This window comes from Papio anubis, chromosome 12 (genome assembly GCF_008728515.1).
Source record: "Papio anubis isolate 15944 chromosome 12, Panubis1.0, whole genome shotgun sequence".
NCBI lineage: Eukaryota > Metazoa > Chordata > Mammalia > Primates > Cercopithecidae > Papio > Papio anubis.
This window is the reverse complement of record NC_044987.1, coordinates 111,840,943-111,866,835: the sequence shown is the minus strand read 5'-3', so window position 1 is coordinate 111,866,835 and position 25,893 is coordinate 111,840,943. Positions and strand designations below refer to the sequence as shown.

At 46.6% G+C, this 25,893-nt stretch overlaps 1 long non-coding RNA gene across 3 annotated transcripts; it reads left to right on the top strand.

Moving 5' to 3' along the window:
* The first annotated feature begins 25 nt into the window (after nt 1-25).
* On the top strand, nt 26-25,411 carry LOC110741180. 3 transcript variants are annotated; one of them, XR_002516958.2, is made up of 4 exons: nt 26-53; nt 3,237-3,365; nt 17,314-17,487; nt 21,998-22,759. It is a non-coding gene; the product is annotated as an uncharacterized LOC110741180 (long non-coding RNA). The 3 variants fall into 3 exon arrangements; XR_002516959.2 differs by lacking the exons at nt 26-53; nt 21,998-22,759 and adding an exon at nt 24,639-25,411 and having other exon boundaries at nt 3,011-3,365; XR_002516957.2 differs by lacking the exon at nt 26-53 and having other exon boundaries at nt 3,012-3,365.
* Nucleotides 25,412-25,893: the final 482 nt, after the last annotated feature.

Below are 25,893 nucleotides of genomic sequence, written 5' to 3'. Positions count from 1 at the left end.
CTTCTGAGTTCAAGTGTTCTCCTGCCTCAGCCTCCCATTAGCTGGGATTACAGGTATGCACCACCACGCCTGGCTAATTTTGTATTTTTAGTAGAGACGAAGGTTTCTCCATGTTGGTCAGGCTGGTCTCTAACTCCCAACCTCAGGTGATCCGCCTGCCTTGGCCTCCCAAAATGCTGGGATTACAGGCGTGAGCCACCGCACCTGGCCTATTTTTATTTTTATTTTATTTTGTTTTTATTTATTTATTTTGAGACGGAGTCTCGCTCTGTCACCCAGGCTGGAGTGCAGTGACATGATCTCAGCTTACTGCAACCTCTGCCTCCCAGGTTTGAGCGATTCTCCTGCCTCAGCCTCCCAAGTAGCTGGGATTACAGGCATATGCCACTGCGCCCAGCTAATTTTTGTATTTTTGGTAGAGATGGGGTTTCACCATGTTGGCCAGGCGGGTCTCAAACTCCTGACCTCAAGTGATCCACCCACCCTGGCCCCCCAAAGTGTTGGGATTACAGACATGAGCCACCGCGCCCGGCCCTATTTTTATTTTTATAAAGACAAGGGCTCACTATGTTGCCCAGGTTGGTCTTGAACTCGCAGGCTCAAACAGCGTCCCCACCTTGGCCTCCTACAGTGCTGGGATTACAAGGCGTGAGCCACCACGCCTGGCCTGTGTAAGTCTTTCCTGGGAACATGCGTGTGGAAGGTGTTCAAAAAATATTTGTTAGGGATAAAAAACTTTATGGTAAATTTTTTTAAAAAAGAGAGAGACACAGAAAGAAATATTTGTTGGGCCAGGAGCAGTGGCATACGCCTATAATCCCAGCACTTTGGGAGGCTGAGGTGGGAAGATCACTTAAGCCTGGGAGTTCAAGACCAGCCTGGGCAGCATAGTGAGACCCTGTCTTTTAAAAAAAGAAAAAGAAATACTTGTTGAATCAATGAATGATGAATCTCAGATCTCTTCTCATGTACACTGAGAGAAATTATGAAGCTTTGGCCTGGCAGTAACTCATCTTACTATCATCATTATTATTATTTTAGAGACACAGTGTCACTCTGGCATGCAGTGGCACAATCAGAGCTCACTGCAACCTCAAAATCCTAGACTCAAGGGAGTCTCCTCCCTCATCCCCCCAAGTAGTTAGGGCTACAGGCGAGTGCCACCATTTTTGACTAGTTGATTTTTTATTTTGTATTTTTAGTAGCAATGGAGATTCACTATGTTGCCCAAACTGATGTCAAACTCCTGGCCTCAGGCAATCCTCCTGCCTTGGCCTCCCAAAATCCTGGGATTACAGGCATGAGCCATGGTGCCTGGCCAGTACTCACTTTAAAAGGGGATTTGAAACAGACTAAATCTGTTTCTGTAATTATTGACCATTGTGAACATGGTATAAATTCTGCTCCTACTTTTAGAGCTGAATGAGTTTCCTTGACTGTAAACTGGAGATAAGACCTACCCTATTTTGGCATAGAAACAATGAATGGGATAGGAAGAATAGAAAACATATCACCAAAGTATTCACCGTGAAAATGTTTCAGAGTGGCACTTCCAACAGTTTATTTCAGAATAACATACGGCAGGAGTTCTTTTTACTGTTTTTTCTTCTGCGTATGAGATGAGCAGTTCAACAAAGCCTTCATGTCGGTAATTTTGTAGACATGCTCAGGGCTAGGTTTGTGGTAAAACCCTGAGAAGTCCCCAGTTTAGTTCAATTAAACGTTTTCTCCATGAGAAGATGACCCTCTTCTGTTGAAAGCTGCACACAGTCAGCTTGTGGGTCTTTGAGACCCCAAAATTCATAGCTTCTCTAGGCCCTGGGGGCTGCACCAGGTGGCTCTGGGGTTGTCACCAGGCCACGAAATGAATGTATTGAGTTACCCTGTCAACACGATGGATGTTGTTTGGATTACCACGAGAAAGAGAGAAAGAAGGAAAGTTGGGAGGCTCATGAACATTCAAAGAAAGCCAAACTCTACCACAAACAGTGCCATACTGAGAAAATACGGATAAAAAAGACAGATCAAGGCCTGCACAGTGGCTCGTGAGTAACCCCAGCACTTTGGGAGGCCAAGGCAGGAGGATTGCTTGAGCCGAGTGTTCGAGACCAGCTTGGACAACAAAGTGAGACTCCATTTCAACCAAAAATTTAAAGATCAGCAGGACGTGCTGGTATGTGCCTGCGGTTTCAGCTAAAAGGGGGGCCAAGGCCAGAGGATTGCTTGAGCCCAGGCCACTGAGGCTGGAGTGAGCCATGATTGCACCACTGCACTCCAGCCTGGGCAACACAGTGAGACCCTGCCTCCAAAAAATAAATGGATCGATAATAAAAATTTGCCAGTGTTTCAAATTGCATAGACATTAAAGGGCAAAATTACAGAATACAATCCTCAAATGGAGGCAGCATTAAGGTCACTCGAATGATCACTGAAGGATTACAACGTCTGCAGCAACACTTGGACCAGTTGGAAAGAAAGAGACAGGCTGGACGCAGTGGCTCATGCCTGTAATCCCAACACTCTGGGAGGCCGAGGTGGGCGGATCACCCGAGGTCAGGAGTTCAAGACCAGCCTGGCCAACATAGTGAAACCCCATCTCTATTAAAAATACAAAAATTAGCCAGGTGTGGTGGCGGGTACCTGTAATCTCAGCTACTTGGGAGGCTGAGGCAGGAGAATTGCTTGAACCTGGGAGGCGAAGGTTGCAGTATGCTGAGATCATGCCGTTGTACTCCAGCCTGGGCAACAAGAGCAAAACTCCATCTAAAAAAAAAAGAAGAAGAAGAAGTAGTCCAGGCATGGTGGCTCACACCAGTAATCCTAGCACTTTGGGAGGCCGAGGCAGGCGGATCACCTGAGGTCGGGGATTCGAGACCAGCCTGACCAACATGGAGAAACCCTGTCTCTACCAAAAATACATTAGCCAGGCATGGTGGCACATGCCTGCAATCCCGGCTACTCGGGAGGCTGAGGCAGGAGAATGGCTTGAACCTGGGAGGCGGAGGTTGAGGTGAGCCAAGATTGCGCCATTGCACTCCAGCCTGGTCAACAAGAGTGAAACTCTATCTCAAAAAAACAGAAAAAGAAAAAAAGAAAGAGACAATATCTTCAAATTATAATGTTCTTCCCAAAGATTTCAGTTAAAAAAAAAAAAAAAAAACCTTCAACTATCAATTGATAATTGGTATCATTGATATCATCTGCTCCTGCCATCAATCATTGACATCATGGCCCAGTGATCAGGATCACCTGAAGCAGATGATCCTCCTGATGTTTGTCAGAAGCTCAAGAGAAGCCCAACACTCATCACAGTACTATGCCACTCACCTCGTGCAGCTCACCACATTGCATCATCTCATCAGACGGTAAGTACAGCACAGATATTTTGAGAGAGACTACATTCACATCTCTTTTATTACAGTAGTTTATTGTAGTCTGTTATCATTTTTCTTTATTTTTATTTTTTAGAGATGGTGTCTCGCTTTATTGCCCAGGCTGGTCTTGAACTTCTGGGTTCAAGAAATCCTCCCGCCTCAGCCTCCCAAAGTGCTTGGATTACAGGTGTGAGCCACCACGCCCAGCCCAATTGTTCTATTTTATTATTACTGTTGTTAATCTCTTACTATGCTTAATTTATAAATTAAACTTTTGGCCGGGCGCGGTGGCTCTAGCCTGTAATCCCAGCACTTTGGGAGGCCGAGACGGGCGGATCACGAGGTCAGGCGATCAAGACCATCCTGGCTAACACGGTGAAACCCCGTCTCTACCAAAAAAGACAAAAAACTAGCCGGGCGAGGTGGCGGACACCTGTAGTCCCAGCTACTCGGGAGGCTGAGGCAGGAGAATGGCAGGAACCCGGGAGGTGGAGCTTGTAGTGAGCCGAGATCCGGCCACTGCACTCCAGCCTGGGCGACAGAGCGAGCCTCCGTCTCAAAAAAATAAATAAATAAAAATAAAAAATAAAAATAAATTAAACTTTTTATTGGTGTGTATGTATAGCATATATGGGGTTCAGGACTATCCATGATGCCACATATCCACTGAGGGTCTTGGAACGTACCCGCTGTTGATAAGTTGGGGGACTACTGAATATTATTCCTCCTCTTGCCTGTAGGATACCCCATCCAGCTTCGTCCCAGAGGATTATGAAATGAAACTGTTTATTACATTGGTGCAAAAGTAATTGAGGTTTTTGCCATTAAAAGTAATGGCAAATTACTTTTTTTCTTTTTTTTGAGACAGATCTCGCTCTATCGCCCAGACGGGAGTGCAGTGGTGTTATCTCAGCTCACTGCAACCTCCGCCTCCTGGGTTCAAGCGATTCTCCTGTCTCAGCCTCCCGAGTAGCTGGGACTGCAGGCGCACACCACCATGCCTGGCTAATTTTTGTATTTTTTGGTAGAGACGGGTTTCACCACGTTGACCAGGCTGGTCTTGAACTCCTGACCTCAGGTGATCTACCCGCCTCAGCCTCCCGAAGTACTGGGATTACAGGTGTGAGCCACCGTGCCCAGCAGGCAAAATTACTTTTAATGGCAAAAACCGCAATTACTTTTGCACCAACCTAATACCAAATAGACACCTGCATGGCCTCAATCCTAAATTAAATTATAGAAGAAATTGTTAGCAGCTACGCACATCACTCAGCGGAGCCCAATCTTGGGGACAGGCAGTGGGAGAGGGAGGGAGTAGCATTCTTAGTCTGTATTGCAAAGCTGTGGGTTCTCCCTAGGTAACCCTAGGGTTAATGTAGTCATTACAGACCTCTCTAAAGGCAGTTGTGAAAAGCCAAGGTCTCCTCCGCACACCATAGCCACCCGCACGCACACACACACCCCCACCCCCTCCGCACTCATCGCGTCCTCTCTGCAGAGCTCTGCAGTCAGGGCTCCTAGGATTTCAGCTGGAACCATCAGGCACTCTTTGTCTATCCTTCAGTCGACCTTTCCTTTCCGTAACTGATTTCCCCCGTGGACCAGAGGGAGCACAGCTTTAGGTTAATGTCAAAAGGATTTTTAACCCTTACTCCACTGGGAACTCTCTTGTGCATGTGCATGGAGGTGGCAGGCAGCATAGAGTGTCAGGTTCTCGGCCCTCATTAAGGTCAAGACGAAATTGATCATTGGCACCATGCCAGGACTTCTCCTAGGTTCTGTTGAGGCAGAAGCAAAGGGAAAATAAAATAGGATGTCATGTTCCCCAGCCCCAGAAGCCAACTGGAAACAATCGGAGGACATTGCAGCCCCCATCAGAGGTGGTCTTTATGGTCAGGAACACTGGCTCCCAAGAAACTTTGCACGCTCTACTCTTAACAGAATCTGACGAATAACTCAGATTGTTCAATGCACTGGCATAAACCCAGAAAATCTCTGGAAATAGATCGTGGTGATGGTTACACAGCATTGTGAATGCGCTTAATGCCACGGAATGGTACACTTTAAAATGGTTAAAATGGTAAATTTTATGTGACATGTATTTTACCAAAATTAAAACAGTGACAACAGAGATTTATTTGCTGGCTTCTGAAACCTGAGACTCATTCTGGAGTCTCTTCTTTACTCACCCCACATGACCAGTCTCGTCAGGGCTTCTTGTCACCTGTGCCTCCAGAACTCGTCGGGAATCCATCCCTCCACCTCTGAGGCCATGCCCTGGTCCAAGCTGCCATCGCCACCTCTGAGTACTACAGCAGTGACCTCTTCCTAACTCATCTGCCTGCTTCGACTTTGGCCCTCGGCAGCCAGAGTGAGCTTTTAAGCACATGACTGAGATCATAGTGTTCCCCTGCTTAAAACCTAATGGATCGGCCGGGGGCTGTGGCTCATGCCTATAATCCCAGGATTTGGAGAGGCCGAGGTGGGCGGATCACAAAGTCAGGAGTTCGAGACCAGCCCAGCCAACATGGTGAAACCCTGTCTCTACTAAAAATACAAAAACTAGCTGGGTGTGGTGGTGCATACCTATAGTCCCACCTACTCAGGAGGCTGAGGCAGGAGAATCGCTTGAACCCAAGAGGCGGAGGTTGCCGTGAGCCAAGATTGTGCCACTGCACTCCAGCCTGGGCAACAGAGCGAGACTCCGTCTCCAAAAACAACAACAACAACAAACCTAACAGATTCCCCTGGCCCCTAGAATAAAAGCCCAGCTTCCTCGCTGGCCTCCAGGCCCCATGTGATCTGGCTCAGTCAGCCTCTTCAACCCCAAATCCAGCCCCTCCCTTTCTGACTCATCATATTTTAGACACTCGCACCATCTTTCTGTTCTTTGAATGTGCTCAGCTCACCCCTACCTCGGAGCCTTTGCTCCTACTGTTTCTTCTGCCAGAAATGCTTGTCCCAGGTCTCTGCATGGCTATCTCCTTCTTGGCACTTAGCCCTCAGCTTAAATGTCACCTCTACACAGAGGCCTTTCCCTCTAGGTCACAGTAGCCGCCCCAATCACACTATCACTCATCCCTGCTGCATTTCCTTGCAGCCCTTATCCTAAACATTTCCTTGTCTATTTGTCTAATAATGTATTGTTCATCTCCTCCCCCTAGAATAAAAACTGCACAAAAGGCCAGGCGCAGTGGCTCATGCCTGTAATCCCAACACTTTGGGAGGCCAAGGCGGGAGGATCACTTGAGGTCAGAGGTTCAAGACCAGCCTGGCCAACATGGTGAAACCTTATCTCTACTAAAAACACACAAAAAAGATTAGCTTGGCATGGTGGCGGGCACCTGCAATCCCAGCTACTTGGGAGGCTGAAGCATGAGAATCATTTGAACCTGGGAGGCGGAGGTTGCAATGAGCCAAGATTGCGCCACTGCACTCTAGCCTGGGCAGTAGAGTGAGGCTTCGTCTTAAAAAAACAAAACAAAACAAACAAAACAGCCAGGTGTGGTGGCTCACACCTGTAATCTCACTACTTTGGGAGGCTGAAGCAGGCAGATCACCTGAGGTCAGGAGACCAGCCTGGCCAACATGGCAAAACCTCATCTCTACTAAAAATATTAAAAAATTAGCTGGGCATGGTGGCGTGTGCCTGTAAGTCCAGTTACTCGGGAGGCTGAGACAGGAGAGTCACTTGAATCCAAGAGGCAGAGATCACACCACTGCACTTCAGCCTGGACGATGGAGCAAGACTCTGTCCCAAAAAAAACATAAAACAAAACAAAAAAATTGCATGAGGAGCAGGAACCTGCACTGCTGTGTCTCTAGCATCTAGAATAGTCCCTGGCACATAACGGGTACACAACAAGTATTACTGAGTGAATGGGTGACGAATCAAAGCATATTTCCCAGTCAGGCGCAGTGGCTCACGCCTGTGAACTCCCAGCCCTTTGGGAGGCCGAGGTAGAAGAATCCCTTGAGCCCAGGAGTTCGAGACCAGCCTGGACAATAGAGTAAGACCCCATCTCTAAAAAAAATAAAAATATAAAGAAAAATTTTAAAAAGTGTGTTCCCTAAACATCAGGAATATCACATGTAGTAAGTTGAATGGTGGTCCCCAGCAAGATATGTCCATGCCGCGGAATCTGTAAATCTGCCCTTATTTGGGAAAACAGTCTCCGCAGAAACAATTAAGTTGTCCTGGATTACCCTGGAGGACCCTCCTGAAGAGGAGAAGACACAGAAACACCAAGGAGAAGGCCAAGGTAAAGACAGGGGTGGTGATTGGAGCAACGCTCCCACAAGCCAAGGAATGCCAGGGGCCACCAGAATCTGAGAAGGCAAGGAGAGGTCTTCCCCTGGAGCTGCAGGAAGGAGCATGGCCTTGCCCCACACCTTGATTTCAGGTTTTGGGCTTCAACAATCTCTATTGCTTTAAGCCACCACCTTTGTGTTAATTTACTACCACAGCCCTAGGAAACTAACACACTACTCAAGCGTCAAGGACGCAAGATCTTGCCCCCAGCATCTTTGATCTTATATTATATTCTTCCCTGATTCTCTGTTCCACGGGGTACAGTCATCTGAACTCTACAGTGAAAAATCAATCACTTTGTCCAGCCTTTGTTTTATCTCCCTGGTACAGGTCGCATTGTGTCCCCTCAAAAGATATATTCAAGTCCTAACCCTTAGTCCCTGTGAACATGATTTTATTTAAAAATAAGATCTTTTCTTTCCTGTTTTGTTTTTGTTTTTTTGAGACAGGTTCACACTCTGTCGCCCAGGCTGGAGTGCAGTGGCGAAATCTCGGCTCACTGCACTCTCCATCTCCCAGATTCAAGAGATCCTCCTGCCTCAGCCTCCCAAGTAGCTGCGACTATAGGCGCTCATCAGCACGCCTGGCTCATTTTTGTATTATTTTGTACAGACAGACTTTCGCCATGTTGCCCAGGCTGGTCTCGAACTCCTGGGCTCAAATAGTCCTCCCATCTCAGCTACGGCTTCCCGTAGTGTTGGGATTACAGGCATGAGCCACCACACCCAGTCAGGAAATGTGATCTTTTATAGCTGAGTTATCAAATACCAAAATAAAAAATGAAATAGGATCTTTACAGATGTAACCGAGTAAAAACGAGGTAATACTGGATTCAAGTGAGCTATAACCTCTTCTTTGTAAGAAGAGAGAAATTTGGCCACAGAGGCAGAGACACACACAGAGGGAACACAACCGTGTAAGATGAAGACAGAATTAGGGTGATGCAGTTACAAAGCCAAGAAATGGTACGGATAGCTGGCAACCACCGACAGCTGAAGACTCCTAATTGAGGAAGGAGTCTTGCCCGGAAATTTTGGACTTTCGCCTTCAAAGCTATGAGAGAATAAATCTCTGCCGTTTTGCTTTTGTTTTTGTTTTTGTTTTTTGAGATGAAGTTTTGCTCTTGTTGCCCAGGCTAGAGTGCCGTGGCATGATCTCGGTTCACCACAGCCTCTGCCTCCCAGGTTCAAGCGATTCTCCTGCCTCAGCCTCCCGAGTAGTTCAGATTACAGGCACCCGCCACCATGCCCAGCTACTTTTTGTATTTTTAGTAGAGACAGGGTTTCTCCATGTTGGTCAGGCTGGTCTTAAACTCCTGACCTCAGGTGATCCGCCCGCCTTAGCCTCCCAAAGTGCTGGGATTACAGGTGTGAGCCACCATGCCCGGCCTAAATCTCTGCTGTTTTAAGCCACCCAGCTTGTGGTACTTTGTGACGGCACCCAAAGGACACTAATACAGTCCCTAAACATACCTTCCTTCGAACTCCCCCGGCATGCATCAACTGTGTGTGCAGTTGGATGCTGAACTAACCATAGAGACCAGCATGTATCTTCCACGTGCTTCTCACATTCCCATCACCAGCTCACTAAAGGCTGGATGTTGTCGTTTGGCGTCTTTGCATCACCCACAACAGTTTGTGGAGTGCTGGCATGACAGAAGGCCCCTTGTACGTCGATACTGAATGAAGAGTGGAAATATCAACAGATCAGCTGCTAGACAGGGGCTACAAGGCAATGACTCAGACGTCAGGATAGATCTAGGGGCCTTTCCTGCCTGTGAAAGCCCTGAGTTGATACAGATTTGGGTTTAATTTCGGCCTTCTCCGTACTTCATCTTTATCCCTCAAATTCAGCGTTTAGCTGCTGTTCCCCAATTCCTCCAAGGCTGGACACTGTGGAAAGAGTTGTTAAGGCTTCTTCTCTGCCTGATACTTCTGGTCTGAGTGCTGGCAAGGGAGGCACCAAGATGACGGGAGGTTAAAGGGCTTTGTCCTGGTCCTTTCTTCATTTGCTCCGTCGGTAGGTGGGTATCCAAGTCTGGTGGTGTTCATCGGGGCCTTCCCAGGCAAAGGAGGAAGGGACATTGGAAGAGATCATCAAGGGGGAGAAATAGCTCACAAGAAAGCAGAAGAAATAGGCCGGGTGCGGTGGCTCATGCCTGTAATCCCAGCACTTTGGGAGGCCAAGGTGGGCGGATCTTCTGAGGCTGGGAGTTCGAGACCAGCTTGACCAACATGGAGAAACCCCATCTCTACTAAAAATACAAAATTAGCTGGGTGTGGTGGCAGGTCCCTATAATCCCAGGTACTTGGGAGGCTGAAGCAGGAGAATCACTTGAACCCAGGAGGCGGAGGTTGTGGTGAGCTGAGACCAGACCATTGCACTCCAGCCTGGGCAACAAGAGCGAAACTCTGTCTCAAAAAAAAAAAAAAAGAAAAAGCAAAAGAAACAGAAAGCTCCAGGGAAAAGGGAAAACGTCAGAGCTGGTTAGTTGGTGTGACATTATGATACATATGTGTTGGTTTTCACCCACAGTTTCTGGCTCATAACTCCCATAGCCCTTGTCGTAGTCTTTTATGATCATATCAGGGTGTTTTAGGCCTCTGACCCAGTCTCAGAAAACAGAATCTCTCTCTCTGACCTTTTCCTTCCCTCCTTTTACCTGCTCCTTTTTCTCCCCAAGGCAGGAATCTTTTCCTGCTTTTTTGTCTAGGAGCTAGCCATAAAGAAATTCCCCAACCTACCTCGCCTAATTGTAGGTTACAAGACAACCATTCCAGACAAGATCCTGCCCCGCACCCTGGAGGAAGGACAGCTGCACAGAGAGGTCAAGAAGAATCTAGACAGACAGGCCTTGCTGGCATTCCTGAGTCAGTCCATGAGCCTTTGATCATTCCCTTTTGGTTCAATCACATTTCTGCATGGCCGTCCATGCTTCAATCATGTCTAACCAATGAAGTCTCCATAAAAAGCCAAGGAGGGGCCAGGCGCGGTGGCTCACACCTGTAATCCCAGCACTTTGGGAGGCCAAGGCGGGCAGACCACTTGAAGTCAGGAGTTCAAGACCAGCCTGACCAACATAGTGAAACCCCGTCTCTACTAAAAATACAAAAATTAGCTGGGCATGGTAGGAGGCTACCTATAATCCCAGCTACTTGGGAGGCTGAGGCAGGTGAATAGTTTGAACCCAGGAGGTGGAGGTTGCAGTGAGCTGAGACTGGGCCATTGCACTCCAGCTTGGGCAACAAGAGACAAACTCCATCTCAAAAAAAAAAAAAAAAAAAAGAAAAACAAACAGCCCAGGAGGATGGAGTATGAAGAACTTCCAGACAGCTGACACAGGAAGGTTCTTGGAGCGTGATTTGCCTGGGGAGGGCATGGAAGCGCCATTCTCCTCCCCCATACCTTTTGTTTGTTTGTTTGTTTGTTTGTTTGTTTGTTTGAGATGGAGTCTTGCTTTGTTGCCCAGGCTGAAGTGCAGTGGCACCATCTCGGCTCACTGCAACCTCCGCCTCCCAGGTTCAAGCGATTCTCCTGCCCCAGCCTCCCAAGTAGCTGGGACTACAGGCGTGTGCCACCATACCCAGCTAATTTTTAAATTTTTTTAGTAGAGACAGGGTTTCACCATGTTGGCCAGGCTGGTCTCAAACTCCTGACCTCGTGCTCTGCCCGCCTCAATCTCCCAAGGTGCTGGGATTACAGGTGTGAGCCACCACACTCAGCACCCTCGTACCTCTTTTTATGCACCTCTTCATCTGTGTCCTTCATCATATCCTCTATAATAAACTGGTAAACATCAGTATTTCCCTGAATCCTGTAAGTTGCTCTAGCAAATTAATTGAGCCTAAAGAGGGGGCCATGGGAACCCTTGAAGCTGATCGGTCAACAGTTCTTTTTTTCACAGTTTTGGAGGCTGGGAAGTCCAAGATCAAGGTGCCTGCAGATTTGGTGTCTGGGGAGGGCCTGCTTCCTGGTTCACAGAGGGCATCTTCTAGAGTGCGGGGTCTCTTTAAGGCCTCGAAGGACACTCATCCCATGCTGAGCTCTCATGACTTAATCACTTCCCAATGGCCCTGCCTCCTAATACCATCATCTTGGGATTAGGTCTCAACGTATAAATTTTGGGGAGACACAAACATTTAGACCATAGCACCTTCCCTTTCCTTCATATTAAGATACAAAGTCCATTTGCTAGGCATTAACACCAGAAGAACTGCACCTTATACATGGATTAGCAAGGACTGAGAGATGATTACAGGACCCCTGCAACCATCGTGTCCTGTGAGGCTTTGAAAGTCTGAGAATTGCCGGGCGTGGTGATTCACGCCTGTAATCCCAGCACTTTGGGAGGCCAAGGCGAGTGGATCACCTGAGATCACGAGTTCAAGACCAGCGTGACCCACATGGTGAAACCCAGTCTCCTCTAAAAAATACAAAATTAGCTGGGCATGGTGGTGCATGCCTGTAATCCCAGCTACTTCATTCTTTCAATAAGTCAGTGGAGATGAGGTTGTTAATTGACTGGAGCCAGACATGTCTCAGCCTTCCCCTAGGAAGAGGGAGGGAGGGGAAGGTGCTTAGTTCATACCAAGAAAGCACTGGATGACATCATCTTAAAACATGCCCTGCTGCCTCTGGGACTGTTTTGAGGTTCAATTATGATGATAAAATTCTTCAAATCCCTTTGACAGTCAAAGCCTGGGCCCAGGGCTAGTGGTGTTTTTGTGTATGTCATTTGTACATACAGAAGTGGAGGAAATAGCTCATTCTCACACCCTGTTGGAGGCGTTGCTGGGACTAGAACCCAGGCCCTGAGCCCCAGCCTGGGGTAAAGTATGTCTGGCTACGTGCCTAACTGCATCACATGTCTTGAGATGCAACTGGCATCTAAAGCAAGGGGGGCAGTCCTGAGGCACTGAACCGTAAACCTGGGAGAGCTGATGCTTTCGGGGTAGGCAGTGTCAGAATTAAACTGGAGGATACCCAGCTGGTGTCCATGGCAAAACTGATTCCTTGCTTGGCATGTGGGGAAAAAAACCCACACATTTGGTCACAGAAGTCTTCTGTCTTTATTGTGTAGTGTGAGAGCAGAGGAAAATCAGTTGTTTTTTTACTCTCGCAGAGTGGCTCTGGACAAATCAGACTATGCTCTGGCCTTGGGGACGTCCAATGAAGAGGGAATCGGTATTTGTGAAGAGTTAGGAAACACCAGCCACATGAGGGAACAGTGGACGCTTGTCTTTTCGGAAGGCCACACCTGTTTTTCTTTCCTGAAAAAGGAAAACTGTGGGTTTTTCCACTGTATCTTTCCTGCACAGGCTTCTCTGGGGATCTTTGTGCTCCTTTGCAACAAGGTTCTTGCCTTGTTGGAGAGAAGGGACTCTGTAAATGTTCCGCGGGACTTAGGATCCCTCCCCAGAGAAGGCAGTGGAAGGCCTCCCTGCTCCTACCTCTGCCTGTTTTCAGGATGGGCGTAGACACAGACTGACCCTTCTGCAGCAGGACAGGGGAGGCCTCGTGGCCAAGTGGACGCCACCATGGCGGAGGCCAGTGGGAGGCCTCTCTAGATTACATCCATGGACCACTATGCCCAGCTCTGGCCCCAGGGTACATTTTTAAGAACCGTTTTATTGTCAAATAAAAGCCACAGTACAGGTTGGGCACGGTGAGCCTATAATTCTAGCACTTTGGGAGGCTGACAGGGGCGGATCACTTGAAGTCAGGAGTTCGAGACCAGTTTTGCCAACATGGTGAAACCCCATCTGTCCTAAAAATACAAAAAAAAAAACAAAACAAAAAAAACTGGAGTAGTGGCTCACGCCTCTAGTCCCAGTTACTTGGGAGGCTGAGGCACGAGAATTGCTTGAACACAGGAGGCGGAGGTTGCAGTAGTCTGAGATCGTGCCACTGCACTCCAGCCTGGGTGACAGAGACTGTCTCAAAAACAAAAAAACAAACCACAAGTACGACACAAACACAAATAATATGCACTTAAAAAAAAAAGAAACCACACAGGTAAAACCCACACAAAACCAATGTATGGCCTTAACAAATTATTATAAGGTGAATACTTTTGTAACCACTACCCAGGTCTAAAAATAGAACTTTTCCATTTCCAACCAAAAACCCTCCCCACCCCCAATCCAGTCCTGTCCTGACTTTTTATTTTTTATGTATTTATTTTTCTTTTTTGAAATGGAGTCTCACTCTTTCACCAGGCTCAAGTGCAGTGGAGAGATCTTGGCTCACTGCAACCTCTGACTCTCTGGTTCAGGTGATTCTCCTGCCTCAGCCTCCTGAGTAGCTGGGATTACAGGCACACGCCACCCACACAACTGATTTTTGTATTTTTAGTAGACACAGAGTTTCACCATGTTGGCCAGGATGGTCTTGAACTCCTAACCTCGTGATCTGCCTGCCTCAGCCTCCCAAAGTGCTGGGATTACAGGCGTGAGCCACAGCGCCTGGCTCCCTGTCCTGACTTTTATGAGAATCACACACTTGAGTTTTTGATAGTTTTGTCACACTGGTGTGCATCACTAAACTCTGTAGTCTTGCTCATTGTTTAACTGGAGATAACTGGCCTCTTTAATTTCCCTACAGTTTCTCTAGGACAGAGCCCAGTAACAGATTCTCCGGAAACTGTTGACCTGCAGTTTCCCACAATCTGGATTTGGCCGGTCGCACCCTCGCAGTTCGGTTCAACACGGGCTTCACTTTCTGATTTCCCACCAACTGGCAGCTGGGTCAGAGATTGGATGAGACCCAGGTCTAAGTGGGGGGCAAACAGTGATGGCAGCCACCCTGAGTGGGCTCGAGGACCAAGCTCAGCAGGGCGGGGGGTTGAGAGAAAGGGCAGAGGTGGGAGAGCAGATGCCTCGAGGCCAGATCAGACCCATCAGCGGCTGTGTCTCATGGTTGGGATAGTGAAATGCATCTCTCTGTGCCGGCCCCATGTGGCCCCACGGAGCCTCAGGGACTGAAGCAGGCCCAGTGCAGGTGGAGCAGTGGCAGCAAGGCTCGGGAGCATGTGTCACCTACACCGTGCTAAGACAAACGCTTTACATGCATTATCTCATATAATCCTTATTAAATTTCTCTTATCCCCACTTTATAGAGGAGGAAACTGAAGTATATGGGGTTTCAGCAACTTGACCATGGCATCACTAAGATAAAGAATAAAACCAGGCCAGGTGCAGTGGCTCACACCTGTAATCCCAGTACTTTGGGAGGCCGAGGTGGGCGGATCACTTGAGGTCAGGAATTGGGGACCAACCTGGACAACATGGCGAACCCCGTCTCTACTAAAAATAAAAAAATTAGTGCGTGACTGTAGTCACAGCTACTTGGGAGGCTGAGGCATGAGAATCACTTGAACCTGGGAGGCAGAGTTTGCAGTGAGCCGAGGTCACGCCACTGCACTCCAGCCTGGGTGACAGAGTAAGACTCCGTCTCAAAAATAACGACGACAACAATGTACTGCAAAGACAGATGGGGAATTTAAGCAAAGCGAGGACTGGTAGCCAGTGGCCACTCCCAGGTGTCCACGCTTGAGCCTTCTCTGCAGCCAGCTGGGAAGGACCACTCCAGAGGGCCAGGCTCCTGGAGGATGTCTGCATGCCTTCTGGGAAGTGGATTTGGGATGACAGGATCTCTGCCCTCCTGAAACTTACAAGCAGGGGGCGCTCCATGGGGCCTCAGCTCTGCATATGAGGTCCCAGATCAAACTGTACCCTCAGGGCTACAGTTCAGTGACCTCTCACTACTGCCACATTTATTTTTCCCCTCCACGGATCTATATGGGCTTGTTTACTTAAGAAAGAAGAAGGCCGAGATGGGCGGATCACGAGGTCAGGAGATCGAGACCATCCTGGCTAACACGGTGAAACCCCGTCTCTACTAAAAATACAAAAATTAGCCGGGCGCGGTGGCGGGCGCCTGTAGTCCCAGCCACACGGGAGGCTGAGGCAGGAGAATGGCGTAAACCCGGGAGGCGGAGCTTGCAGTGAGTGGAGATTGCGCCACTGCACTCCAGCCTGGGCGACAGAGCGAGACTCCGTCTCAAAAAAAAAAAGAAAGAAAGAAGAGAGTGTTTTTTTTTTTTTTTTTAGATATTTTAATGAAATGATCAAATACATGGGTTCAGATGGCCCCTCCATGACTACTGGTTGTGTGGTATAAAATACCTTTGTCAACCTCTATAAGCTGTGGTTTCTTCACCTCTAAAATTAGAAATGATAGGCTGTACTCTCAGGGGAATGGTGAGGATTAAAAAAAGCACTAAGGACAGCACCCTGCAAGCAGTCAATGTCAGCAAAACTTCAGTAAACAGGTCAATAGCTTCTTTCCTTAGGGAGTATTCACGAAGTCATTTTCCCTTGACCTTCTTAGTCTGTTCAGACTACCATAACAAAATACCATAGACTGGGTGGCTTGTAAACAACAAAAATTTATTTCTGGTAGGGCATGGTGACTCGCGCCCATAATCCCAGCACTTTGGGAGGCCAAGACTGTAGGATGGCTTGAGCCCAGGACCTTGACCCTCAAGACCAGCCTGGGCAACACAGGGAGACCCTGACTCTACAAAAAAAATTTTTTTTTTTTAATTAACCAGGCATGGTGGCACACAATTGTAGTCCCACTACTTGGGAGGCTGAGGTGAAAGGATCGCTTGAACTGAAAGGCTGAGGCTGCTTGAGCTATGATCACACCACTGTACTCGAGCCTGGGTGACAGAATAAGACCCTGTCTCGTGTGTGTGTGTGTGTGTGTGTGTGTGTGTGTGTGTGTGTATATATATATATATATATTTTTTTTTTTTTTTCACAGTTTTGGAGGATAGGAAGTCCAAGATCAAGGTGCCTGCAGATTTGGTATCTGGGGAGGGCCTGCTTCCTGATTCACAGATGGCATCTTCTAGAGTGAGGGGTCTCTTTAAGGCCTCGAAGGACACTCATCCCACACATGAGAGCTCTGCTCTCATGACTTAATCACTTCCCAATGGCCCTGCCTCCTAATACCATCACCTTGGGGGTTAGGTGGGGAAACACAAACATTTAGACCATAGCACCTTCCCTTTGCTTCATATTAAGAACGAAGTCCATTTGCTAGGCATAACACCAGAGGAACTGCACCTTATACACGGATTAGCAAGGACTGAGAGATGATTACAGGACTCCTGCAACCTTCCTGACCTTTCTGGAGCCAAAAAGGCCAAAGGGATTATGACCAACTCAGTATTCCACTGGAGGCTATATGATCAAACAGCAAACTGTTTATCATGAATGCAGGATGTGAGCAAACTCATGACTGTGCCTGCCTGCCACCAAGAGGTTTCCTGAGGGTCATCACTCCCTGGCGCTGGGCTCCTTGAAGTTATCTACTGGGAAATCTAGCGCCTATTGTTCCCAGGATGCAATCTTGCAAGCCTGCTGTGAATCAAACTGCTGGCCGACAACCACCCCACCCCCTTCTTGTTATCTCTTTTACCAATAAATATGGTAGGCTGTATAAAACTGGGGCCTCTTGTTCACTAGAGGCAAGGTGCCCCCTGACCCCTTCTTCCAAATATACTCTTTTGTCTTTATCTTTTATTTCTGCATTTGCCCCCTTTGTTTGGTCCACCAGGGATCATGGCAGTCTACCAGTGGCACCCCAAACAGCAACACAATCGGGTGCACAACAAGTGGCATCCAAACACGGGACTTTGAGGACGTGAGTGAAGGTCTGCTGGAGCAGAGGAACTGAAATTGACAAGGTGAACAGAGACCCCAGGACGAGTCTGCCAGCAGCGGATATAAGGTCAGTGCCCTAAAGAGGTTTTCTGAATTAGGGTAACATGGGGCAGAATTTGTCTATTGAAGAAAAACATTATGTGCAGTTTCTTAAAGTTCTGTTGAGACAGTTTGGGGCTCAGGTTAGTTCTCAGACACGAAGCTGCTGCAGGAGGCTGTTTTGCATAACCTGTGGTTTTCACAGGCAGGCACTCTTGATGTGGAAAACTGGGACAGAGCAGGAGAAGGATTAAAATGGGCTCATCAAAAAGGTCTTAAAGTTGATTCTTCTGTTTTCTCCACTTGGAGTTTAATTCATACTGTACTTCTGCAATTATCTCCTTATTATTCTGTGGGACAGCAGGCTGAATCTAAAAATCTGCAAGAATCTGTTGTCCCACTCACAGCTCCAACTGAAAATAAAAAACAGGAGAGGGAGGATAAAAATTGGCCTATACCACCCCTCCAATAGCAGAAACATCTGCACCACCTTCTTCAGTGGCAGAAATAGAGACCCCAGTGCACAGAATTTTATGCTCTGCTGCCATAGTTGGAGAGCCCTTAGGACCTTGAGCTTTTCTATTTCCATAAGGCCTGATCCTGTTATGCCCAGACCGTTTATTCCCCGAAGAAGACCACCAGAGTCCAGAGTCAAAGCTAAGCAGCAAGGATCTTTATTACAGGTTCGAACCTGAAACTCTCACTCGCTCGCGAAACGAGACGGGCAGGAGAGCTCCCCCACTGAGCTCCGAGCAGTGTTATATAGTCTAAGAAAAGTGGGCATAGAGTTATTATACAAATCAGATATATGATTGGCTAGTGTTTGAACAAGGCGATTTGGCTAACTATGATTGGTTCCCGCCATTTCTGATATTTCGGTTCAACCTTTGAGGCGGGAGAGCAGGTTTATGGCAGCAAGAATTTATCTTACTTAAACACGTCTTGTGACCTTGCCTCAGAACTTACAAAATCTGTGGTACGTGCAGAAAAACAGGTACTCACAGAACTTACGAAATCTCTGGTATGTGCAAAGATTAGAGAGCAGAACAAAAGGGTGTAGCGGGGGGGGCGGGTACACATCTATCTTTGTGTCCTTTCAATCCAAAAAAAAAGCAGGTTATTCATGAACACACTGCACCAGAGTTTAAGTTGTTGAAGGAATTAAAAGCGAGTGTTGTAAATAATGGTGTACAGAGCCCATTCACTTTAGGATTGCTAGAATCTGTGTTCGGCGCTAGGCATCTTTTACCCTTTGATGTGAAACACTTGTCGTGAACTTGCTTGTCCACTAGTGCGTATCTGACATGGAATTTAAGTTGGCAAGAAATGTGTGCAGACCAGGGTAGACAGAATCATGTTGCTGGATGTGGAGACATTACAGAGGATATGCTGTTAGGTAATAGCTCTTATTCAGACCTGGAATGACAAATGGCACTCCCAGATGCTGTTTATCAGCAGTGTGCACAGGCTGCTAAATGTGCCTGGGCCACAATTCGTGAAGAGGGAGTCCCAGCACAATCCTTTTTACACAATCCTTTTTACAATCATGCAAGAGTCACAGGAGCCCTATGTGCAATTTCTTGCAAGATTACAAGAGGCAGTGACTGTCAGATTCTTCATACTGTGGCTGCAGAAATGCTAACCTTAACTCTAGCTTTTGAGAATGCAAACATGGATTGTAAATGTGCACTGGCACCTGTGAGGTGTACAAAAAACTTGGGAAATTTTTTCAGAGCTTGTCAGGATGTAGGAACTGAGCTTCATTGATCTGCAATGTTAATGCAAACAATGGCTAATTTAGCAGTTGACAAATCTAAAAGGAGCCAAGGGTCAAACCCTAAAATGGGAAAATGTTATAATTGTGGAAAAACTGGACATTTGAAAAAGGAATGCCGCCAGATCTCAGGACAGAAAGGACCTTACAATGCAGTGCCCCACCCAGTGGAAAAAACACCAGGACTCTGTCCTCGCTGTAACAAAGAAAATCACTGGGCTAATCAGTGCTGCTCAAAATTTCATCAGAATGGCACCCCCATGCCGGGAAATGAGACGGGGGTCTGGACCCAGGCCCCACAAACAATGAGGGCATTCCCTGTTCTGACCTCAACCCCGTTTCAGGGATGGGTTCCCAGAGGCACATTGATTCCCTCACCCCAGGAACACCAGGAAGTGCAGGATTAGATCTACCTGTCAGAGAAAGAATAACAGTAGTTGGTGGAGAAAAACCTATCAAAGTTCCCACTGGTATTTGGGGACCTTTACCAACAGGATACATGGGACTAATTTTGGGCAAAAGCCATCTTAACTTACAGGGCATCACTGTGGTCCCAGGAGTGATTGACTGTGATCATGAAGGAGAAATTCAAGTAGTTTTAATGTCACAGGATCTTTGGGTTTTTGAACTGGGAGAATATATTGCTCAATTATTGCTTATTACCTGCAAATTACACCCTTCTCCACCAAAGGAGAAATGAGGAAATAAAGGGTTCGGGAGCACAACTACATGAGAAATCTATTTATCTCAACCCATAGCCTCTAATAGACCTACCTTTATAAATTAAAGGAAAGAAATTTTATGGGCTTATGGATACGGGAGCTGATGCGTCAGTAATATCTAAAGACAATTGGCCCCCATCCTGGCCCTTGCAATTAACTTCTACGCCCCTAGTGGGAGTAGGAACAGCTCAAAGTGTTCAACAGAGTGCTGAGATTTTAGCTTGTCTTGGTCCAGATGGACAGTCATGTACTTTTCAGCCTTAGGTTGCAAATATAGGCTATCAATTTATGGGATTGAGACTTACTTACAGCATGGGATATGAGACTTACAAATGAAAACTTTGATAACCTAGGATTTAAAATGTTGAAGGTCATAAGATATCACAGTAGAAAATGTTTAGGGAATTTTTTTGTTTGTTTGTTTGTTTGTTTGTTTGTTTTGAGATGGAGTCTTGCTCTGTCGCCCAGGCTGGAGTGCAGTGGCATGATCTTGGCTCACTGCAAGCTCCGCCTACCAGGTTCACTCCATTCTCCTGCCTCAGCCTCCCGAGTAGCTGGGACTACAGGCGCCCGCCACCACATCCGGCTAATTTTTTGTATTTTTAGTAGAGATGGGGTTTCACCGTGTTAGCCAGGATGGTCTCGATCTCCTGACCTCGTGATCCACCTGCCTCAGCCTCCCAAAGTGCTGGGATTACAGGCATGAGCCACTGCGCCCAGCAAGTTTAGGGAAATTTCTACGAGGAAACCCTAACCCAATATCAGTAACTGGAAAAAAAGATAGAAAAGGGTTAGGACGTCAGGATTTCTGACGGGGGTCATTGATATTTCTCCTCCACCCACTGCCTTATCATTAGAATGGCTTAGTGACAAACCCGTGTGGGTGGATCAGTGGCTCCTAACACAGGAGAAGCTAAGTCAACTTCATCTGTTGATAAAAGAGCAATTGAATGCAGGACATATAGAAAAGTCAGTTAGCCCCTGGAATTCACCGGTATTTGTTATCCCAAAAAAGTCCAGAAACAATAATGACCTCTGGGGTTTCAGCTCAATGCTCAGAGCTAATTGCAGTCATTCAGGTTTTACAGCTCACAGTTTCAGATCCTGTCAACATTGTCTGTGATTCAGCTTACGTTGTAAATATAGCCAGTCACACATAGGAATTTTACATATATACACACACACACACACACACATATATACACACACATATATATACACACATACATATATATACACACACACACACATATATACACACACATATATATACACACATACATATATATACACACACACACACACACACATATACACACACATATATATACACACATACATATATATACACACACACACACACACATATATACACACACATATATATACACACATACATATATATACACACACACACACATATATACACACACATATATATACACACATACATATATATATACACACACACAATCACATATGGCAGCCTTTGGTAAGCTCAGCTATGTTCATGTGACTATAGACACTTATTCTCATATGCTGCATGCTACATGCCAAACAGGTGAGACAGCTGGTCATGTACGGTGACATTGTCTGTCATTTGCTCATATGGGGATACCTAAACAATTAAAAACTGACAATGGATCCGTTAATACTAGTCATGCTTTTAAAAATTTCTTACAGCTTTGGGCTATAATCCATAAAACAGGAATTCCTTATAATCCTAAAGAACAAGGCATTACAAAGTGGGCACATCAAACATTACAACGCAAGTTGAACAGACAAAAAGGGAGTATAGGAGGCCAACTACCACCTCAGTCAAAACTGCATTTAGCCTTATTTACCTTAAATTTTTTGACTCCTGGTATGAATGGTAAGACTCCAGAAGAAAGACATTGGCAAGTATTAGATGAAAAGGGGAAAGTTTATCCAAAAGTGTTATAGAAATTCCTGGAAGAAGGACAATGGAAAGGAAGAAGGACAATGGAAAGGTCCGATGGATTTGTTAATGTGGGGACGAGGGCATGCATGTGTTTTTACAGGAGATGGCCAAATCGTATGGGTGCCCTCAAGGTACATGAGACACTGGAATGGGAGACTTGAGGAACCCAGGGTGGCCAACCATGGGCCTGGTCCCTCCAGTACAAGCCATGAGCCAGCTGAGCCTGAGTGCAAAGACAGAGAGAAGTCCGACCAGAGTCTGATGACATCAACCCCCATAACCTGAGGACAATTTAAGAAAACCATGCCGGAAGCTGAGAAACTACAGTAGCATCAGGGATAGGCCAAAATCCCTGATTCCATGTTCTTGGCCATGTTAGCCACAATGTCCTGTGCAATGTTTTCCCTGTGCAGAGGCAAAAACATATTGGGCATATGCTCCCAATCCCCCAGTAGTATGACCTGTACTTTGGAGTGACACTCCTCCGGAGCTTTATCATGATCAGGGAGAGTGGGCTCCAGGACCCCTGACTCCCCCTGACATAGAACAGTTAGACTCTCAGAATAATGTCACTAATTATACTGCGCCACTGGAAGGACTTCCTTTGTATGTCACCACAAAGACGTTGCTCAGCCATAGCTGTCTTAAATTCAAGCTCAAACATGATTGAGTCACTATGGAAAAGTCATGTACCTATTAAGTCTTGATTCTATTAATGTAACTGGTGTGCTAACTGTTTTGTTTCTTTTTACTACTATTAATAGATGCAAAGACTAAATATCAATAAAGGCCAAAACGAGCGAAGAAAGTGGCAGCCTTTTATTTGCAAATATGCACCAACTGTTTTGTTTAATTTAATTTAATTTAGGAGAGCTAAATAATTAAACATGAGGCCAAAGTATGTAAGAAAGTGGCAGTCTTTTTATTGCAAATATGCACACACTCTCGGGCGAGGTTCTCTGGTCCTCAGGTGTGGGGGGCCAGGGAAGTCGCGCCGGCGCTCTTGGGTGATGTTCTCCGGTCCACAAATACAAAACAGCTGGTGCTGAAACCCGGGAGCAACATGGATTATGCCTTCTTGTTCACCTTCCTCCATCTTGTCCTTTCTCCTTCACCTAAACACTAACCAACCATTCCTGGCCCAATCACCCTAATTGTGCTGATTATACGGAAAGGATTCCATTCAATAGTTCCTACCCACCTCTATGGACCCAGTGTCTTGGTCCACTGGCTAGAAAACAATCTATGTTAACTGGAGACATTGAGAATTGGGACCTAAAGATCAATTAGATGGAAAAGATGAAAATCAGAAATCATGGCACAAACTTCGCTGGCATTGGTGGCAAGCTTTTAATGCTGCTTCTTTATACAATACTGGGATCCAATCCCAGTCTGCTACCCAGATTGCTTGGCATGGAGCAGGCTTTAGCCTACGTTTTCCTCAGTGGCATTATCTAGGGAGGAAAGGACCAATTCAAGAGATGATATGGAAGGCAGCACTCCCATTTATGAGTGGCAGCATCTGGATTGGGATACTGTCCAATAATAGCAATAGTAAGCAATGAGGTCTTAATGTTACATTTGCAAAGAATGTCACCACTCAATTTACAGTTTGTAATCCTTATGTCTTTTTGGCACCTAACAAGGACCAGCTCCAGGTAAACAATACCGAACTGACCTGTAAATCTTGCCAGTTATATCACTGCATTAATCAGAGCACATTGCAAACACATAATCTGTCTACTTTGATGATTTTAGGTCACATCCCTGGGCTATGGATTCCTGTTAATCTCTCTGAGCCTTGGGTTGCCACACCTGCTTTGCATTTTGTGAAACTTCTTCTAACTCAGCTTACTCATTGTGTCCGTAGAGCCTTAGGCATGATAATTTTTGCTATCAGTTCCTTGGTCACACTAATAACTTCTGTTGCGATGTCCTCTGTAGCTTTGTGTAATTCTATTCAAACAGCTCAGTACATGGAGAACTGGACGCACACATCCGACCAAGTGTGGCTACTTCAGAATAAAATGAACTCTGAGTTACAAACTGAAGTGGCAATGTTAAAATCCATGGTTCTATGGTTAGGGCAACAAGTACAAAGCTTGCAGTTGCAGCAGCAATTGTGTTGTCATTTTAATCACACTCATATTTGTGTAACCAACTTAGAATATAACCAAAGTGAGTATCCGTGGGATCTTGTGAAAGCCCATTTGCAGGGAGCTTTCACATCCAACATCACCTTTGATATTGGTCAATTACAAAACAAAATTCTTGATTTAAATAGGCAAACTCAATAATTTCAGCCTTCTTTAGAAGACTGGACCAAATTCCAGCAAGGCCTGGAGAGCCTCAACCCTTGGACCTATCTAAGGCACCACATTTACATCTTTTTTTTTTTTTTTGAGACGGAGTCTCGCTCTGTCGCCCAGACTGGGGTGCAGGGGCCAGATCTCAGCTCACTGCAAGCTCTGCCTCCCGGGTTTATGCCATTCTCCTGCCTCAGCCTCCCGAGTAGCTGGGACTACAGGCGCCCGCCACCTCACCTGGCTAGTTTTTTGTATTTTTTAGTAGAGACGGGGTTTCACCGTGTTAGCCAGGATGGTCTCGATCTCCTGACCTCGTGATCCGCCCGTCTCGGCCTCCCAAAGTGCTGGGATTACAGGCTTGAGCCACCGCGCCCGGCCCACATTTACATCTTATATGTAGTTCTTGGAATAATATGGTTTTGTCTCTGTCTTCAGTTCATAGTCTGTAAAATCGGATGGACCATCAATCAGAAAATGAGAGCTGCCCAACCTGGCCTTACATTCTTTCAACTAAGACATAAACAGAAAGGGGGAGATGTTGGGTGCTGAAAAGGCCAAAGCGATCGTGACTAACTCACCTTTCCACTGGAGGCTATATGATCAAACAGCAAACTATTTATCATGAATGCAGGATGTGAGCAAACTCACAACTGTGCTTGCCACCAGGAGGTTTGCTGAGGGCCATCACTCCCTGGCACTGGGCTCCTTGAAGTTATCTACTGGGAAATCCAGCACCTATTGTTTGAAGTTATCTACTGGGAAATCTAGCACCTATTTTTCGAAGGATGCAGTCTCACAAGACTGCTGTGAATCAAACTGCAGTCTGACAACCACTACCCCCCTTCTCATTATCTCTTTTACCAATAAATACAGAGGGCTGTGTAAAGCCTGGGGCCCTCGTCCACTAGAGGCAAGGTGCCCCCTGACCCCTTCTTCCAAATATACTCTTTTGTCTTTGTCTTTTATTCCCTTGTTCGCCCCCTTTGTTCAGTCCAACAGGGATCATGGCAGGCTACACTGACCTGTGAGGCTGTGAACAGGATGGGAGAGGGGAAGAAGATATGAGCCTGGAGGTGGAGGTCAAAGTACTGAACACTCTGGTATCACTGGCTTTGAAAGTCTGAGAATTGGCGGGGGTGGTGACTCACGCCTATAGTCCCAGCACTTTGGGAGGCCGAGGTGGGCAGGTCACCTGAGGTAAGGAGTTCGAGACCAGCATGGTGAAACCCCATCTCCACTAAAAATTACAAAATTAGCCAGGCGTGGTGGTGCATGCCTGTAAACTCAGCTATTTGGGAGACTGAGGCAGGAGAATCGCTTGAACCTGGGATGCAGTGAGCCAAGATCATGTCATTGCATTCCAGCCTGGGTGACAAGAGCAAGAAAAGAAAAAGTCTGAGAATCTTCTGCGCCTCTTTCACTTCTCTCTTTCTCCCTTCCATACCTCTTCCCTTCCTTGCTTCATTCATTTATTTATTTCTGTTTTAGAACCAGGGAAGCCCTTGGATACCATTTGAGAAAACACCAGGAAAGACCACTGGGCCCAATCTAGGTTCCAACACTAGCTGGGAAGTGATTTAGTGGGGCCGGAAGACATGCGGAAGAACAGTCAGGGCCATGCATGGGCCATGGAGTCCAGCAGAGCAGGGATCAACCCCTGGTTCCAGGACTTGTAACTCTCTGGATCTGT